Source organism: Anolis sagrei, chromosome Y (genome assembly GCF_037176765.1).
Source record: "Anolis sagrei isolate rAnoSag1 chromosome Y, rAnoSag1.mat, whole genome shotgun sequence".
Taxonomy (NCBI): domain Eukaryota; kingdom Metazoa; phylum Chordata; class Lepidosauria; order Squamata; family Dactyloidae; genus Anolis; species Anolis sagrei.
The window spans coordinates 4,679,873-4,699,122 of NC_090035.1; the positions used below are offsets into that span (position 1 = coordinate 4,679,873).

General features: G+C 47.1%; 1 protein-coding gene across 3 annotated transcripts in view; it reads right to left on the bottom strand.

Moving 5' to 3' along the window:
• The window catches only part of LOC137095521 (fascin-like), a 114,677-nt gene that overhangs the window by 17,498 nt on the left and 77,929 nt on the right, over positions 1 to 19,250 (bottom strand). The gene's annotated exons all lie outside the window — the stretch shown is intronic.

Genomic DNA, 19,250 nt, shown 5'->3' on the forward strand with positions numbered 1-19,250 from the left:
GATCATAAGATACCAGTTGGGGATGTTCTAGTTGAAGGCCATTCATCGAGTAGGGAGTTGGACCTGATGGTCCATAAAGAACCTTCTAACTCAAGGAGTCTCTTCTATGAGAGCTCCTTGCCCTTCTTGGTCACATAGAATGAGTCTACTGTTGTTACCATGGATCATAAGATACCAGTTGGGGATGTTTTAGTTGAAGGCCATGTGTTGAGTAGGGAGTTGGACCCGATGGTCTGTAAAGAACCTTCTAACTCAAGGAGTCTCTTCTATGAGAGCTCCTTGCCCTTCATGGTCACATAAAATGAGTCTACTGTTGTTACAACTTGTTTGCAGAAGCATATGAGAAGCTCGGCTCCTCACTGAACATTGAGAAAACCAAAGTGCACTTCCAGCAGAAGGCACCAGCCAATCCATCTGCAATGCCAGAAAAACAGCTTCATGGTGTAACATTAGAAAACTCCTGAGCATCTGGAGGCCTGGACAACCTTTCCCATTGACCTTAGCTGATGTTGTTGTTAGTCTGAGAGATTGCAGTTTCCACCCTTGCTGGGCATGTTTAGCCTGAAGAAGAGAAGGCTGAGAGGAGATATGATAGCCATGTATAAATATGTGAGAGGAAGCCACAGGGAGGAGGAGGGAGCAACTGACCGTAACTGAGAGAAGAACTTCCTAAACCAAAAAGAAAATTATCTATTCAAATTGCAGCTTCCTTTCTGCTTTCTTGGAGACTAGGATGCAATGGAACAATGGCTTCAAACTACAGGAAAGGAGATTCCATCTGAACATGAGGAAGAACTTCCTGACTGTGAGAGCCGTTCAGCAGTGGAACTCTCTGCCCCGGAGTGTGGTGGAGGCTCCTTCTTTGGAAGCTTTTAAACAGAGGCTGGATGGCCATCTGTCAGGGGTGATTTGAATGCAATATTCCTGCTTCTTGGCAGAATGGGGTTGGACTGGATGACAGCTCAGGAGGTCTCTTCCAACTCTTTCTATGATTCTATAATAATAATAATAATGGTAGCAACCCCAGGGACCACCCAGTCCAACCCATTTCTGCCATGCAGGAAAAGCAGCAATCAAAGCACCCCCAATAGATGACCATCCAGGCTTTGAAATCATAATAATACATCTGGCTCTGCAGCTGGAGTTTTTGCTGCTCTCTGGGTCTCAAAGAGCCGAGCGCTCTGTGTGTGATTCACGCCTCTGCAAGGATTTGGAGGACAAAACTTGCCAAATATGTGGGGGTTGGTGCGCTGCCGTTGTGTGCGCGTGGAGGCTGCTGCCTGCTGACAAAGCACTTTTGCTCAACGCTCAGATTCCTGGCTGCTGCGCGCACTGTTTGTTTTGTCTAGCTTTGCAACAAACAAGGTTGTTTGTGGGACTCCTGCTCACCGGCTCAGAAGTGCTTTTTGGCGATCTCAATGCCGCTCTTCTTCACTATCGTGTATCTTCGATATCTCTGCCTTTCAAAGTGTCTGATAAGGGGGTCTGGCATCCCCCCCCCCACCAATGTGCCAAAGACTCAGATGATATTTGTAGCCACTGGCCATAGTTGTCCCTTGCGTTTCCAGAAATGCAAAAGAGATCAGAAGCCAAAGACTCTCTTGTAATGTCTTGCAAACTAATCATCCTATTAGAGCACCTCTTTTGCCTCAACCACTAACTTTGAGATTGCTATACTGGTGTATTTTTGCTTCAACACCAATATTTACCAATAGTGTAAAGTCTGCTTTGGCTGAAGATGTGCAAAGTCAAAATGTGGCCTAGGACTTACCCATAGTATGAAACACAACTGCAATTTTGCATGGAGGTTGCATAGGTTTGGAACACTCAACATGTTGATGTTGGATGCCGACAAAATACTATTTTAGTCCAAGATTGAGAAGACCTCATTGAATCCAGTAGATGTGTCTACATGTCATAAATTCATAGAATCTTAGAGTTGGAAGAGACCTCATGGGCCATCCAGCTCAACTATAAGAGAATCTCCTCTCTTGTAGTTTGAAGCCATTGTTCCACGTCCTAGTCTCCAAGGAAGCAGAAAACAAGCTTGCTCCCTCCTCCTCCCTGTGGCTTCCTCTCACATATGTATACATGGCTATCATATCTCCTCCCAGCCTTCTCTTCTTCAGGCTAAACATGCCCAGTTCCCTAAGCCGCTCCTCATAGGGCTTGTTCTCCAGACCTTTGATCATTTTAGTCGCCATCCTCTGGACACATTCCAGCTTGTCAATATCTCTCTTGAATTGTGGTGCCCAGAATTGGACACAATATTCCAAGTGTGGCCTAACCAAAGCGGAATAGAGCATGGGGAGCATTACTTCCCTACATCTAGACACTACACTCCTATTGATGCAGGCCAAAATCCCATTGGCTTTTTTTGCCGCCACATCACATTGTTGGCTCATGCTCCACTTCCTCCCCACGAGGACTCCAAGATCTTTTTCACACAAAGACCTACACTTGGAAGGCCATCCTACTTGGACTTGAGTTTGGGAACCTCCTTTCAGACGTAGGATGGCCAAAAGATGACAAAAGACATTGTGATCTGGCACCTAGCTAATGATCCCAAAGCCAAAGTACAGAATTAATAATGCACTACCGTCCGTCCATCTGGGATCTCCTGGAAGTCCTTTGATGGTCCTCCAGCAGATTCCACAGTATGCATCTGAGTTGACCTGGAGGACCAAAACAATTCCTAATTGTCTAGTCTTCCACAGCAACTCTGTGATCCCTTCTGATCATTTGTTCCAGCTGGGCTGACTCTCATCCATGGTTTCACGTTTCCACAAGTAGTCCTTCCCTCAGACAGACGGTTGCACGCTGGAGAGCTTCTCCTCTACAGCTGCAGCTCATTCACATCTGGGACTCATCATTCCTTGGCTGGAGGAGCCAAAACATATTCAACTCAAAGAACAAGAAGGAATGCAGAATGCAACAACGTGGATTGAGGGAAAGGAGGGAAGGAAGAGAGGAAGACAGAAGAAAAACTGGCTCTTGTGGAGTCTCACGTGAATGGGTCTTGGGATGACCTAGACTATGTGGAACTCTCTACCCCGGAGTGTGGTGGAGGCTCCTTCTTTGGAGGCTTTGAAACAGTGGCTGGATGGACATCTGTCGGGAGTGCTTTGAATGCAATTTTCCTGCTTCTTGGCAGAATGGGGTTAGACTGGATGGCCCATGAGGTCTCCTCCAACTCTAGGATTCTATGATTCTATGTTGAAAGGAGACCAAGCAACCAAAGATCTTGAGAAGGTCTTCCCAAAGAAGAACCGGGCAGAATGTCAAGACCAGTCTTCTCCAAATGGACCTGGATGAGAACTCTGATAATTCTCATTGCACTGAGATAGACTCTAGTCCGTCTGAACACAGTGTTTCTCCACCTTCCTCATGCCACAGTTCCTCATGTCGTGGTGACCCCCAACCATAACATTATTTTCATTGCTACTTCCTAACTAATTTTGCTACTGTTGTGAATCGTAACATAAATATCTCATATGCATTTTCATTCACTGGACAAAATTTGGCACAAATATCCGATACACCCAAATCTGAATACTGGTGAGGTTTGGGAGGGGGGTTGATTTTGTCATTTGGGAGTTGTAGTTTCTGGGATTTATAGTTCACTTACAATCAAAGGGCATTCTGAACTCCACCAACGATGAAACTGAAACAAACTTGGTACACAGAACTCCCATGGTCAACTGAAAATACTTTAAGGGTTTGGTGGGCATTGACCTTGAGTTTGGGAGTTGTAGTTCACCTACATCCAGAGAGCACTGTGGACTCAAACAATGATGGATCTGGACCAAACTTGGCACGAAAACTCCACCAACGATGGAACTGAAACAAACATGGCACACAGAATTCCCTTGACCAACAGAAAATACTGGAAGGGTTTGACCTTAAGTTTTGGAGTTGTAGTTCACCTACATCCAGAGAGCACTGTGGACTCAAACAATGATGGATCTGGACCAAACTTGGCATAAATACTCCCTTTGTCAAAATGTAAACACTGGAGGAATTGGGGGGATATCGACCTTGACATTTGGGAGTTGTAGTTGCTGGGAATTATAGTTCACCTACAATCAAATAGCATTCTGAACTCCACCAACGATAGAACTGAACCAAACCTGGTGCACATAACTCCCATGACCAACAGAAAATACTGAAAAGTATTTGGTGAGCATTGACCTTGAGTTTGGGAGTTGTAGTTCACCTACATCCAGAGAGCACTGTGGATTCAACCAATGATGGATCTGGACCAAACTTGGCATAAATACTCCCTTTGTCAAAATGTAAACACTGGTGGAATTGGGGGAATATAGACCTTGACATTTGGGAGTTGTAGTTGCTGGGATTTATAGCTCACCTACAATCAAAGACCATTCTAAACTCCACCAACCCTGGAACTGAACCAGACTTGGCACACAGAACTCCCATGACCAACAGAAAATACTGGAAGGGTTTGGTGGGCATTGACCTTGAGTTTGGGAGATGTATTTCACCTAAATCGAGAGAGTTCTGTGGACTGAAACAATGATGGATCTGGACCAAACTTGGCACAAAAGCCTTTGACAATATATTGGCACAAATACTCCCTAGGACAAAATATAAGCACTGATGGAATTGGGGAAATATCGACCTTGACATTTGGGAGTTGTAGTTGCTGGGAATTATAGTTCACCTACAATCAAAGAGCATTCTGAACCTCACCAACTATAGAATTGGGCCAAACTTCCCACACAGAACCCACATGACCAACAGAAAATAGTGTGTTTTCTGATGGTCTTTGGTGACCCCTCTGACACCATCTTGCAACCCCCCCCCCCCACTGATCCTGACCCCCAGGTTGGGGGAGGAACCCATTTTGGTGGCATAACAATTGCAGATACAGAATGAATACACATCACCTTCCCCAGGATGGGAGTGACCGGAGAACAAAAACAGCTAAAGGAAGCCAAATATTTCCCTTTTGCAAAGCAACAGAACAGTGTCTCAAGGTCTCCCCTCAAGGTCCTTAGATCATGTCTAGTTCCTAGTACCTTAGATAATGTCTTCAAGCAACCTCCCTCCCCCATTTAGCAATATTAGCATCTTTGAAGTCTCCGCTGCCTTTGGAGATTCCATAATCTTCGTCTTTGCAGTGCTCTCTCCTTCTCAAGGCGAATAGGGGTTCGAGAAAGGTCACATTTGTGCAAACCGAAGACACTTACTTGCCTTCCATTGGGGGGAAATGTGAAGGAAAAGGACTTCCAAAATGCAAGGGGTGTTCATTAAAGATTTCCCCTGACCCACGTCTATTTATGACAGGACAGTGATTCTGTGTAATGATAATGTATTAAAGTCTCTATAGGTGATGTGCCAATTTACAGCTCAGAACTGAGAACGGTCTTGTTGTGATAGGCGCGGAACCAGCATGAGGTTTGAGAATTGACCCAACAGAATCCGGAGCAGTCCTCAAGTTCCTTTCCTTGAAAAGCCTCATAGCAAAGGAGATGTTTGATGAGATGAAAGAGGTTGATGGTGAGGATTCCCCATCATAGGATGAAGTCCAGAACTGGCATAGTCCATTCCAATGTGGTTGGACTTTGGTCCAAACAGCTCAAATTCCAGGTTGACCTCACTCTGCTATGGATGAACACACCATCCAGCAAGTGGAGGTCACCATTTTGGAAAATCACCGTGTAATAAGTCCTCAAGTTCCTTTCCTTGAAAGGCCGCACACTAAAGGAGATGTTCAATGAGATGAAAGAGGTTGGTGGTGAGGATTCCCCATCATAGGAAGCAGTCAAGAATTGGCTTCATCAATTCCAATATGGTTGGACTTCACTGGAAACAGGTCCAATTCCAGGTTGACCTCACACTGCTATGGATGAACACACCATCCAGCAAGTGGAGGTCACCATTTTGGAAAATCACCGTGTAATAAGTCCTCAAGTTCCTTTCCTTGAAAGGCCGCACAGCAAAGGAGACGTTCGAAGAGATGAAAGAGGTTGATGGTGAGGATTCCCCATCACAGGATGAAGTCAAGAACTGGCATAGTCCATTCCAATGTGGTTGGACTTTGGTCCAAACAGCTCCAATTCCAGGTTGACCTCACTCTGCTCTTGATGAACACACCATCCAGCAAGTGGAGGTCACCATTTTGGAAAATCACCGTGTAATAAGTCCTCAAGCTCCTTTCCTTGAAAGGCTGCACACCAAAGGAGATGTTCGATGAGAGGAAAGAAGCTGATGGTGAGGATTCCCCATCACAGGATAGAGTCAAGAATTGGCATAGTCCATTCCAATGTGGTTGGACTTCAGTGGAAACAGCTCCAATTCCAGGTTGACCTCACTCTACTATTGATGAACACACCATCCAGCAAGTGGAGGTCACCATTTTGGAAAATCACCGTGTAATAAGTCCTCAAGTTCCTTTCCTTGAAAGGCCGCACACTAAAGGAGATGTTCAATGAGATGAAAGAGGTTGGTGGTGAGGATTCCCCATCACAGGATGAAGTCAAGAACTGGCATAGTCCATTCCAATGTGGTTGGACTTTGGTCCAAACAGCTCCAATTCCAGGTTGACCTCACTCTGCTATGGATGAACACACCATCCAGCAAGTGGAGGTCGCCATTTTGGAAAATCACCGTGTAATAAGTCCTCAAGTTCCTTTCCTTGAAAGGCCGCACACCAAAGGAGATGTTCGATGAGAGGAAAGAAGCTGATGGTGAGGATTCCCCATCACAGGATAGAGTCAAGAATTGGCATAGTCCATTCCAATGTGGTTGGACTTCAGTGGAAACAGCTCCAATTCCAGGTTGACCTCACTCTACTATTGATGAACACACCATCCAGCAAGTGGAGGTCACCATTTTGGAAAATCACCGTGTAATAAGTCCTCAAGTTCCTTTCCTTGAAAGGCCGCACACTAAAGGAGATGTTCGATGAGAGGAAAGAAGCTGATGGTGAGGATTCCCCATCACAGGATAGAGTCAAGAATTGGCATAGTCCATTCCAATGTGGTTGGACTTCAGTGGAAACAGCTCCAATTCCAGGTTGACCTCACTCTACTATTGATGAACACACCATCCAGCAAGTGGAGGTCACCATTTTGGAAAATCACCATGTAATAAGTCCTCAAGTTCTTTCCTTGAAAGGCCGCACACCAAAGGAGACGTTCAATGAGATGAAAGAGGTTGATGGTGAAGATTCCTCATCATAGGATGAAGTCAAGAACTAGCATAGTCCATTCCAATGTGGTTGGACTTTGGTCCAAACAGCTCCAATTCCAGGTTGACCTCACTCTGCTCTTGATGAACACACCATCCAGCAAGTGGAGGTTGCCATTTTGGAAAATCGCCATGTCACCATTCGCCATCTAACCCAAAATGCCAAGATGATGGTGGGATCCATGGAAAAATCACCCAAGATCATCTCCACATGCATAAGGTCTCCGCTGGCTGGGTCCCCCGGCTACTCACAGTTGGATGAGACCTCATGGGCCATCCAGTCCAACCCCATTCTGCCAAGAAACAGGAAAATTGCAATCAAAGCACCCCCGACAGATGACCACCCAGCCTCTGTTTAAAAACTTCCGAAGAAGGAGCCTCCACCACACTCCGGGGCAGAGAGTTCCACTGCTGAACTGCTTTCAGAGTCAGGAAGTTCTTCCTCATGTAGTTTGAAGCCATGGCTCCATTGCGTCCTAGTCTCCAGGGCAGCCGAAAAAAAGCTTGCTCCCCGCTCCCTGTGGCTTCCTCTCACATATTTATACATGGCCCTCATCATGTCTCCTCTCAGCCTTCTCTTCTTCAGGCTAAACATGCCCAGCTCTTTAAACCGCTCCTCATAGGACTTGTTCTCCAGACCTTTGACCATTTTAGTCACCCTCCTCTGGACACATTCCAGCTTGTCAACATCTCCCTTCAATTGTGGTGTCCAGAATTGGACACAGTATTCCAGGTGTGGTCTGAATAAGGTAGAATAGAGCATGGGGAGCATGACTTCCCTAGATCTAGACACTAGGCTCCTATTAATGCAGGCCAGAATCCCATTGGCTTTTTTTGCCGCCACATCACATTGTTGGCTCATGTTTAACTTGTTGTCCACGAGGACTCCAAGATCTTTTTCACACGTCCTGCTCTCGAGCCATGCGTCCCCCAATCTGTATCTTTAATGAATGCCCCTCATAATGCATTTGTTCCTTCTACTTGGAAGACGGAAATTGCTGTAGAAATAAGCCTTGCAATTGCAGTGAGTGATATGTTTTCTAAACCCTTGTGAAAATTGAAAATATTGCAAAATCATGCAACTATTCCTAAATATTAAAAAGTCCCTTGATAGCCACTCATTCTCTCCTCTAGAGCAAAAGACAACCTTGACTTCGACGCGACAGGTGGCTGGCTGATGTCAAATCCAGGGAAGGCAAGGGGGAAACAATGCTCTCCCTTCTGGGAATCGTCCTGAGCCAAAAACTGATTGGAGGGGGAAAATCTGAGCCCCAAAGCAAACAGCTGCACCAAAGAAGACGTCTCAGCTTCCCATGAATTGCTGCAGAAGGAAGAAACCAGCTGCCGGGTTGTTGTTTTGGGAATGCAAGTTGGAGCATTCAGGAACGGAAGGATTTTCATCACTTCTCCTCCCGGAATGGAGCAGAGCAATCAGATCCCATCCTTTTAGGGAAATCACATCTGCCAGAAGGTGATGAGATGGTTATTTATAAATACATGCACATACTTATATCCCTACTTTATTATTTTGGTGCAAGAGAATTCATTTGTCTAAGGGACAACTGAGTGGCCTCTTGGTTCTCCTCCCAGGAACGGAATAGAGAAATGTATGCATTTCTGTGGAACAACAGATGGGTTCAAGATTGGGAAAGGCGTCCGGCAAGGCTGCATCCTCTCACCCAACCTTTTTAACGTGTATGCAGAACACATCATGCGAGGATGTGCAGGGACCTAACAGAAGCTGAAGAGATCAAGAGAAGGTGGCGAGACTATACGGAAGATCTGTATAGGAAGGATAATAATATTGAGGATAGTTTTGACGGTGTGGTGAATGAATTAGAACCAGACATCCTGAGGAGTGAGGTTGAATGGGCCTTAAGAAGCATTGCTAACAACAAGGCAGCAGGAGACGACAGGATCCCAGCTGAACTGTTTAAAATCTTAAAAGATGATGCTGTCAAGGTGATGCATGCCATTTGCCAGCAAATATGGAAAACACAAGAATGGCCATCAGACTGGAAAAAATCAACTTATATCCCCATACCAAAAAAGGGAAATGCGAAAGACTGCTCCAACTTCCGTACAGTGGCCCTTATTTCTCATGCCAGCAAGGTAATGCTCAAGATCCTGCAAGGAAGACTCCAGCAAGACATGGAGCGAGAGTTGCCAGATGTTCAAGCTGGGTTTAGAAAAGGCAGAGGAATGAGAGACCAGATTGCCAATATCCGCTGGATAATGGAGGAAGGCAGGGAGTTTCAGAAAAACATCTACTTCTGCTTCATTGACTATTCTAAAGCCTTTGACTGTGTGGATCATAATAAATGGTGGCAAGTTCTTGGTGGGATGGGCATCCCAAGCCACCTTGTCTCTCTCCTGAGGAATCTGTACAAGGACCAAGGAGCAACAGTCAGAACTGACCACGGAACAACAGACTGGTTCAAGATTGGGAAAGGCGTACGGCAAGGCTGCATACTCTCACCCAACCTTTTTAACTTGTATGCAGAACACATCATGCGAGGATGTGCGGGGCTGGATGAATGCAAGGCTGGGGTGAAAATTGCTGGAAGAAACATCAACAACCTCAGATATGCAGATGACACCACTCTGATGGCCCAAAGCGAGGAGGAACTGAGGAGCCTTCTAATCAAGGTGGAAGAAGAAAGCGCAAAAGCCGGGTTGCAGCTAAACGTCAACAAAACCAAGATTATGGCAACAAGAATGATTGACAACTGGAAAATAGAGGGAGAAAATGTGGAGGCCGTGACAGACTTTGTATTTCTAGGTGCAAAGATGAGTGCAGATGCAGACTGTGGCCAGGAAATCAGGAGACGCTTCCTTCTTGGGAGGAGAGCAATGTCAAATCTCGATAAAATAGTCAAGAGTAGAGACATCAGACTGGCAACCAAGATCCATTGCCTAGTCCAAGCCATGGTCTTCCCTGGAGTCACCTCCGGAGGTGAGAGATGGACCTTCGGGAAGGCTGAGCCAAGGAAGCGAGATGCTTTTGAGCTGTGGTGTTGGAGGAAAGTGCTGAGAGTGCCTTGGACTGCGAGAAGATCCAACCAGTCCATCCTCCAGGAAAGAAAGCCCGGCTGCTCATTGGAGGGAAGGAGACTAGAGACAAAGTTGAAGTCCTTTGAATGCCACATCATGAGGAGACAGCAAAGCCTGGAGAAGACAATGATGCTGGGGAAAGTGGAAGGCAAAAGGAAGAGGGGCTGACCAAGGGCAAGATGGATGGATGGTATCCTTGAAGTGACTGGACTGACCTTGAAGGAGCTGGGGGTGGTGACGGCCGACAGGGAGCTCTGGTGTGGGCTGGTCCATGAGGTCACAAAGAGTCGGAGACGACTGAACGAATGAACAACAACATGCATTAGGTTCTTGTGGGTTTTTTCGGGCTATAGAGCCATGTTCTAGAGGCATTTCTCCTGACGTTTCGCCTGCATCTATGGCAAGCATCCTCAGAGGTTGTGAGGTCTGTTGGAAGTAGGAAAAATGGGTTTATACATCTGTGGAATGGCTGGGGTAGGGCAAGGAGCTCTTCCCTGCTGCATTTAGGTGTGAATGTTTAGCTGATCACCTTCATTAGCATTTGAAGGCCTGCCTGAGCCTGGGAAAATCTGTTGCTGGGAGGTGTTAAACATGCATTTCTGCTTCCAACCCTGGGACACTAGATATATGACCTATTTGCCTCTAGGGCAGGCCTGGGTAAGCTTTGGTCCTCCAAGTGTTTTGGACTTCAACTCGCACAATTCTTAACAGCCGATAATACTTGATAGGCCCAAATTTGAATACTGGTGGGGTTGGAGGGGGGATTGATTTTGTCAGTTGGGAGTTGTAGCTGCTGGGATTTGTAGTTCACCTACAATCAAAGAGCATTCTGAACTCCACCAACAATGGAATTGAACCAACCTTAGAACACAGAACTCCCATGACTAACAGAAAATACTGGAAGGGTTTGGTAGGCATTGACCTTGAGTTTAGGAGTTGTAGTTCACCTACATCTGTGGTCTCAAACAATGGTGGATCTGGACCAAACTTGGCACGAATGCTCAATATGCCCAAATGTGAGCACCGCTTTGGCCTGGTTGGTCTCTTGAGCGACAAGCAAACAACTGGAGACAGTATTTTTTGCAAGATTTTTTGCTCTCACCATACCATGTCTCATTTTTCAGTCTGCTGGGTCACACTTCCAACCACATTCCTTTCTGATGAACCCTTGAAACTCGATTCCCCGGCTGGCTTTTGAGAGGGGAGGAAGAACAGTGTTGCTGAACCCAGTCCATCCCCCTCCCTTACATTTGGTGGTCTTGGGCTCTAAATCGGGGCCGTGGGACCATCTGAACCTCTTGCAAAGGAATAATGGGGATCTTGGGTATCTCCAATTCCCAGCGTTGCTCACTGGCTAGCTGCTGGGACTTGTAATCCATCGAAAGCACGAGGGGTGCATGGTTCCCACTCATGAGCATCTGGACTACCTTTCCCATTGACCTTAACTGATGTTGTTGGAGGTTGTTAGTCTGAAAGATTGCAGTTTCCACCCTTGCCCCAAACACGCTTCCCATGAGTCCTAGCTAGTTATAGAACTCCAATATGCTGATGACAACATTGTCTATGCACATTCAGAAGAAGACCTACAAGCCACTCTAAACACCATTGCAGAACCATACAAGAAGCTCGGCCTGTCATTGAACATCGAGAAAACTAAAGTGCTCTTCCAACAGTCACTAACCAATCCATCTGCAATGCCGGAAATACAGCTCAATGGTGTAACATTGGAAAAATGTGGAACATTTCCACTCCCTTGGCAGCCACCTCTCCACAAAAGTCAACATTGACACTGAAATACAACACCGCCTGAGCTCTACAAGTACAACATTCTTACAAATGAAGCAGAGAGTGTTTGAGGACCGGGACATCCGTTGGGAGAACAAGGTGCTTGTTTATAAAGCTACTGTCCATCCAACCCTGTTATGCACCTGCAAAATGTGGACTATCTACTGACGTCAAATGCAACTCCTGGAATGATTCCATCAGTGATGCCTCTGAAAAATCCTGCAAATCTTTTGGTAAGACAGGTGTGGAAATATTAGTGTGCTGGAAGAAGCAAAGACCACCAGCATTGAAGCGATGTTCTTCCGCCATCAACTCCACTGGACCGGCCACATTGTCCGAATGCCCGACCACCATCTCCCAAAACAGTTGGTCCACTCTGAACTCAAGAACGGAAAGTGGAATGTTGGGGGACAGGAAAAGAGATTCAAAGATGGGCTCAAAGCCAACCTTAAAAACTCTGGCATAGACACTGAGAACTGAGAAGCCTTGGCCCTTGAGTGCTCCGGCTGGAGGTCAGCTGTGACCAGCAGTGCTGGGGAATTTGAAGAGGCATGAATGGAGGGCAAAAGGGTGAAACATGCCAAAAGGAAGGCGTGTCAAGGCAAACCCCGACCGGAACCGCTTTCCACCTGGAAACCAATGCCCTCACTGCGGGAGAAGATGCAGGTCAGGAATAGGGCTCCACAGTCACCTACGGACCCACCACCAGAACACCGCACTTGGACAATCTTACTCAGACAACGAGGGATTGCCTAGGTAACTGAGGAGAAGTGATGGGAATGGCTAGAAGACTGAATTATTGCCATCCCTGCATTGTTGTAGTCACCAGACTTCACCAGTGTTGAAGGAAAATGAAAGCTGGTCTCTAGAGTGGCCCAGCTCCCTCCAGAGGGTTACTCCTTTCCCACTCTTGATGTAAATGGTGTATGATAAGCTCTGCTATGGGTTCCATGAGGATGTTTAGAAGGAAGTATGGGTTGTCCTTGGATTTATAGGACTGACTTGGTCCTATTCAGTAAAAAGTGTATCCAAGAGACCCCGTATTGCCTACTCATGATATAGAATCCTAGAGCTGGAAGAAACCCCCAAGAGGCATCCAGTCCAACCCCCTGTCATGCAAGAAGGCACAGTCAAAGCACTCCCGACAGACAGCCTTTGCGGAAAAGCCTGCAGAGAAGGAGACTCCACCACACTTCGAGGCTACCTATGCCACTCTCCGGAAAGTTCTTCCTAATATTTTCAGTTGACTCTCTTTCCCTGCCATTGGAGTCCATTGCTCCCTTCTTGTGCCCTGGTCTCTAGAGTAGCAGAAAGTCTGCCCCCCCCTTCCTCCTCCTCAATGGGACCCCCTTTGAAATCTTGACATATGGTCCTCATGTTTCCTTTCCTCTTCTCCCATGTAAACATCCCCCAGGAGGAAGGCAAAAGAGAAAGAAGGGAGGGAGGGAATGGAGGAAGGGACAGGAGAAGGAAGGAAAGACAAAAAGGAAGGAAGGAAGGGATGGAGGAAAGACACAGATAAAGGTAAAAGCTAATAATAATGATGATGATGATAATAATAATAATAAGAAGAAGAAGAAGAAGAAGAAGAAGAAGAATTTATGTATATACTGCTCCATCTCCCCAAGGGGACTCAGAGGGCGGACCATCTTAATGGGTCCACCACCCCTGCAGAGGTTCAAGATTGCGGTAAGCCTAAGGCTGATCAGGTAATGGTTGGTCCATGACAATGGAAGAATTTTTGGCTCTTCCACACTGACGTTACCCCCGTTCGCAATAAAGACCAGATCCAGAGTGTGACCACCTACATGAGTGGGACCTAATACCACTTGGGACAGCCTCATGGTTGTCATGGCAACCATGAAGTCCTGAGCCGCACTGGACATGGTGGACTCTGCGTGGACACTGAAGTCCCCCAGCACTATTAGCCGCTGGGACTCCAATGCCAAGAGAGACAACCCCCGTGAGCTCAGCCAGGGAGACTGCTGTGTAGTGGGGTGGACGGTACACCAGCAGAATCCCCACTTTCAGGTGAACACTCTCGAACCAAGAACATTGTGTCAAGGGGCACCTGACCAGAGAGATGGACTCACGAAAGACCACCGCAACCCCTCCTCCCCGCCCCCCGGGTCTGGCCTGCTGATGCACCCCAAAATCTGGAGGACAGAGCATGGTGAGGTTGACCCTCCCCCCCAGCTCATCCAATCAGGTCTCAGTGATGCATGCTAGGCCCGCTTGTTCATCCAGGATCAAATCCTGGATGGCCGCTGTTTTACCATTTACGGACTTAGCGTTTAGCAGCAGGACCTTGAGCCCGAGGGGACTGTCATGGTGGCACTCACTCCAACCTATCTCGCTCCAGGGTCGCAGTTGTTCTGTTGCGCTTCTCCCTGGAATGGCATTTGCGAAAGCATTTACATCTCCCCAACACGACTTCAATAGAGGACCCCCTTCATCTCTGACTCTGGGGTTGGTGCTCATCTCAATTTCTAATCCAAAGAGCTGGTGTTGTCCGTAGACACCTCCAAGGTCTTGTAGCCAGCATGACTGCATGGAGTGCCATTACCTTCCCACCAAAGCGGCACCTACTGATCTACTCACATTTGCATGTTTTTGAACTGCTAGGTTGGCAGGAGCTGGGGGTAAAAATGGGAGCCTACCCTGTCCAGCGGATTCGAACCACCAACCTTCCAGTCAGCAAGTTCAGCAGCTCAGTGGATTAACCTGCAGCACTACCACGGCCAGAAGGACTTCCCAAAACCAGATAGATAAGATATGCTGAAGGTTCTTCAAAAGCAATGCAAGCCGATCTCAAGTGAACAAAAGACACCGCTCACAAAGCAAAGATATCCCACTCCCATTCACAAAGTTGAGGTTCGCTAACATTTGGATTGCCACCAACAAACTCCAGTTCCCATCAGCCCTGGTTAGGCTGGCTAAAGATAAGGTACAACGAGAGAGCCATTTCCACAACGTTAACCGTTTCCCGTCGCTGCTCTGAAATTATGGGAGTTTTTGAAGCACGTAGAGATGGAATGAGTCGTTTAAGAAAGCAACCTCTAAGTATTCCCAAGTCTCTTGCTGGATCTGGTTCAAGGAGGGACGCTTGGGAAAGCGCGGCGACAAGCCTCCAGCGGCAGCAACGCAAAGCAAATTAATTGCTCCAAGGCTCCAAAGCCGCAGGTGTCGGGTTCGAGAGAGCAGCCTAATTCAGGCTTTCCAGGGGGAACCAAGGCAATTAGAAGCACAGCTGGGAACAGGCAACAAGCATTGCTGTTTCCCCAGGCTTTGAGCTTCTGCAGGCCACTGTGGACATTTTTAAAAACTTATTTCAATGGGCTGTTGCAGCCCTTCCATTTTGGAGAGACAGCAAAGCGCAGAGAGAGATCACACTAAGACTTTGGGTATCCAAGGAAGAGAATGGAACTAGTTCTGGCTGCTAACTAGTTTCGGATACTTCGATATACCCAAACCTTGCTTCATTGCACAAAACTATGAAATATATATCTACCTATATAAAAATGCTCTGTGCAAAACAAAAGAACCATGTTCTAGCAGCATTCTCTCCTGACATTTCACCCACATCTATGGCAGGCATCCTCAGGGGTTGTGAAGTCTGTTGGAAACCAGGCAAGTGAGGTTTATGTATCTGTGGAATAATGTCCAGGGTGGGAGAAAGAACTCTTGTCTGCTTGAGGCAAGTGTGAATGTTGCAAATGGCCACCTTGATTAGCATGTAATGGCCTTGCAGCTTCAAGGTCTGGCTGGTTGCTGTCTGGGGGAATCCTTTGTTGGGAGGTGTTAACTGGCCTTGATTGATTCTTGTCTGGAATTAATAATAATAATAATAATAATAATAATAATAATAATGGAGACCTGTTTACATGCAGACGTTTCCTCCAATTTGCCAATGCTGAAATCTGCCAATTTCGGGTCGCATAGCGCCACCAGGACTCCTATTTTCTTTGCCTGCATGCGGTCTCTAACTTTGGCCTCGCATTCCATTCAAGTTCACCCCGTCAGGGTGTCACAGCCCTTGCAGGGTTGGCATTTGTTCGTGTGCCAACATTATGCCAGCTGTGCATTCACGCGGATAATGCGATAATTCACGGTGCCCGTTCCCAGGTTTACGACGGAGGAGGAATTAACCGGGTCTCAGTTTGAAGCCTGTTTGCCACCTGTTGCTGCCCAGGTGCAATGGTGAGGCGTTTGGAGCAGTGCGCATTCAAGAAAGGAGAGTCATGCGCTGACACCTCACTCTGCTGATTGTGTGTGCAAACTTTCTCTGTATTGTGTTGTCGAAGGCTTTCATGGCTGGAATCACTGAGTTGTTGTGAGTTTTCCAGGCTGTATGGTCATGCTCCAGAAGCATTCTCTCCTGATGTTTCGCCTGCATCTAGGATAGGCATTCTCAAAAGTTGTGAGATGTGATATACCCTGTTTTATTGACTATTCTGAAGCCTTGGACTGTGTGGTTCATAATCAGAGGCGGCCCTAGGTAATTTTCAACGGTAAGCAAACAGTATTTTGGAGCGCCCACCCCCCCCCAACCAATCATTGATATATATTTTCTGTTCGTCTTTCTGTTCGTCGTGGGAGTTCTGTGTGCCATATTTGGTTCAATTCCATCATTGGTGGAGTTCAGAATGCTCTTTGATTATAGGTGAACTATACATCCCAGTAACTACACTTGCCGCACTTGCTCCCTTGCCTGGCCCGCTTTGGGTCCGGAGGCGTGCCTGAAGACCCCGGTGTGTGCACCAAAGGTTACCTCTTCTCCTGACTTTCTCCTCAGCCATTGGGACCGAGAGAGAGACAGAGAGAGAGAGGTGGAGATGCCCACCTTTCCTGAAGATAGGCGTAAAAACAAAGGAGGGAGCGGAGGTGGGAGATACCTCCAGCTGGAGGGGCTCTCTCTCTCTCTCTCTCTCTCTTGGTCCCAATGGCTGAAGAGAAAGTCAGGAGAATAGGCGACTTTTGGTGCGCACCTGGGGTCTTCAGACACGCCTCCGGATCCGAAGCGGGCCAGGTGCGGCGGCTCCGCCCCTTGGCCAACCCGCGGATTGGGGAGAGGAGAGGAGGCGGGTGGAGCGCCAGCGAATCGGGAAAGGGAGCCGGTCATGGGGAAGGGATCGAACGTGGAGAACGATTGAGCGCTGGCTTTGCTCGTGCACCCAGTGGCCGGGTGGAGCAGGAACGAGAGGGGCTAGGTGAGGCTCAAGGGCCTGGCCCCTTTGAGAAGAGGATCGCCCGGCAGCGAGGCAAGAAAGCCGAGGCTCCCCCCGGACTGCTAGGGCTGTTGTGAGCTGAGGGGGCGCTCCTCAAGTGGCGGTTGAGGGGCATTTACAGAGGCGCCTCTGCACCCCTGGCAAAAAAAAAGTGTTCTGCGACCGCTTACTTCGCGTAATGGACGAGCCGCCCCTGTTCATAATAAATTGTGGTGGTATGGGGATCCCAAGCCTTTCTCCTGAGGAATCTGTATAACGACAGAGTAGCAACAGTAAGAACTGACCACGGAACAACAGACTGGTTCAAGACTGGGAAAAGAGTATGGCGGGGCTGTCTCCTCTCACCCTCCTGATTCAATCTGTATATGCCACAAATACTGTACCATCTGCCTGCGACAAAGAACTGGTGGGATCACAAGCCAGGAAAAGTTAGAGAGAATGAACACACCAAACTCCTCTGGAACTTCCGAATTCAGACAGAGTTTTGGAGCATAATACTCCTGACCTCACCATCGTGTTAAAAATCAAAGTATGGTTCGTCGATGTCGCGATCCAGTATTAGAAAATACTGAGAAATATATATTTTTCCCAGATGTGGATAAATGAAACAGGGGTCTGGTTCTGTGGATACAGGAGCCATACTCTTCCAAAAATGCTTGCCCAGCAAAGCAGACTAGCACTAATAATATCAATACAAGGGCCTTGGCTGCAAGATAAGAGTGGCAAGAGATTGGTTAGGGGGCTTGAAAGAGATTATCCAGATCTATGTAGTGGGGGATCCAACACCAGCTGTTAGAACAGGAGGGTGGAAACCCCGAGATCGGATTCCACTCGTATTCCCAGCATTTGCAATGTTCCTCTCCCAGTCTAAAAGGCTAACTTGAAACATTCACACCTAGCTCCAGCAGACAAGAGTCCTTTGTCCCACCCTGGTCATTCCACAGATATATAAACCCCTTTTCCTAGTTCCAACAGACCTCACTACCTCTGAGGATGCTTGCCATAGATGCAGGCGAAACGTCAGGAGAGAATGCCTCTAGAACATGGCCATAGAGCCTGAAAAAACCTACAACAACCCAGTGATTCCGGCCATGAAAGCCTTCGACAATGACATCTAATCACCTCTCAACAAAAGTTTGTTCTAGGCACTGTCAGGCCATTATATGCTAATCAAGGTGGTCAGTTGAAACATTCACACCTAGCTCCAGCAGACAAGAGTCCTTTGTCCCACCCTGGTCATTCCGCAGATATATAAACCCCTTTTCCTAGTTCCAACAGACCTCACTACCTCTGAGGATGCTTGCCATAGATGCAGGCGAAACGTCAGGAGAAAATGCCTCTAGAACATGGCCATATAGCCCGAAAAACCTACAACAACCCATTATTATTATTATTATTATTATTATTATTATTATTATTCCCTCAATCTGTTATTTATTTTTCTCTCCTTTTAACAAACGGGTAACAACATGTTGTGCTATCCTTCTCAAGCTCGGCCCCACCTTCCTTGCAAATTCCCACATTGGTACAGCCAGAAGATTGCTGACATCACTCCATGTGAAAGATCCTCCAGCATCTTCTGTTTTGATAAAAAAAGAAACGAGACGGCTCTGACGGTTCTCCATCTTTGGAGCCCATCCTTGCTTCTCTTTGTGAGACGACAGCGTTTGCAGCTGCTTCAGAGCCGTATCACGAGGTTGCTTAGCAACCGCCCCGCACATCCCAGCTTGTCGCCCTTGGTGACTAAGCTTTGCAGAGGATTCGGGTGGGCTCTTGACACTCATCACATTTTTGCTAAAGGAATGGACAGTTCAGAGCTGTGTCGCAGGATGATGTTACGTTGTCATGAATACTTCTCAGAATTTAAAAAGCATTAAAAAGGTTCTTTCATTTCACCTACAATTTATTTATCGTGTCATCCGCAACCAGAACATTGTATTACATTTCTAACGGAACAAAACAAACAAA